We start from the raw sequence: 1,353 nt of genomic DNA on the forward strand, positions 1-1,353 counted from the left end.
CAATCCATAGGTTAGGCTTCTGTGGAGCTTTAATTATAGTCTGAGCCAGCTCAGCCAGATTAAATATAAAGGCTCCCTCAAGTAGAATAATTTTCCAAGGATTTTCTCCGATCATTATGCTGCCAGCACTCTGAGAAAGGTTGGGCAGTGCTCAAGTGATGAGAGTTCATAAATCAAGTGGACAAAATATCTGCCAAGCGTCTTCCATACAGGCCAAAGCATCAGCAGGGCCCTGTTCAGGCCTTCAATATTTAAAGATGTTTTGAAAGAGAGGGATGGTGCTAGCCAGAAGCAGGTGGTATGCTGTACATCAGTGGTCTTGCCAGTTCTGTATGATATATAATAAAAAGCCCATGGTTACAGTATAGTATGTGCCAGAAAGACCATGGAGGGCACAATGAAGAACCAGCTCTTTATCCGTGGGAACTGTTCAAAATGCAAGGAACGTGATTCCAGTCATCACATAGAAAGTTCAGTAAAAGATTATACAAAATGTTTGTCTTTTAGTTGTTTGGTGTAGTGTAAAAAGAGTCAAACCGAACCTTCAATCAGAAATGTTCCTGGGAAGCTACTGGGAGTGCATGGTGCCTCTACTCGACTCCACCACGGAGGCTTTATGAATTGTATGTTAATTTGTGGCAGATTAAGGCCTATAAGTATGAAGGGTAATTGAGATGGGGGATGAGAAAGGGGGTTTGCCATTTCTAACAATCTTCACCACGTTTAAGCTTCTGTCTCAGAGAGCACCTGCTTAGTCCTCTTGGTCTTATCATTGAGGAGCTTTTGGAGAACGGCAAATGGGCAGGCCTTCCAGAAGGTTCTGATAAAGCTTCAGCCTCTGATGGCAACTGGCAGTTGGATTTAAATGAAAATACTCAACAAAAAATTCCTTAAGTAAGAATTAAAAAAAATACAAAACATTATATAACCATGTTAAACTGGGACAGGATAAGGTTCTTGTTCCGGGGAGAAAGTAGAGCAGGGTAGAGCTGGGAATGTGGACTGTTCACCAGAGAAAAACTGTGCATCGGATGTGTTTCCTTCAAAGGGAAAAACATGTAAACAGAGAGATGCTGCTGCATATTGTCATGTCTTCAAAACAAACCCATCCTCTTCTGACAGAGCGGATTCCGCTTCAGTGGATACATTTGATTCTGACTTCTCTACTCTCCTGTGGTTTACTATCAACCACTCCACCTCAGGTAATACGAGCTTTGTACTGTAACCCACCTCCTGGTGCAACCTACATTCCAAGTGAGGAAAACCAATGCTGTCTGGTTGACCTGAGCCAGTGGGGAGAGGCATACTGTGATCATCTCTCTGGATGTGGTGGAAGTATCACGCAGTGGCTGT

Source organism: Osmerus mordax, chromosome 16 (genome assembly GCF_038355195.1).
Source record: "Osmerus mordax isolate fOsmMor3 chromosome 16, fOsmMor3.pri, whole genome shotgun sequence".
Lineage (NCBI taxonomy): Eukaryota > Metazoa > Chordata > Actinopteri > Osmeriformes > Osmeridae > Osmerus > Osmerus mordax.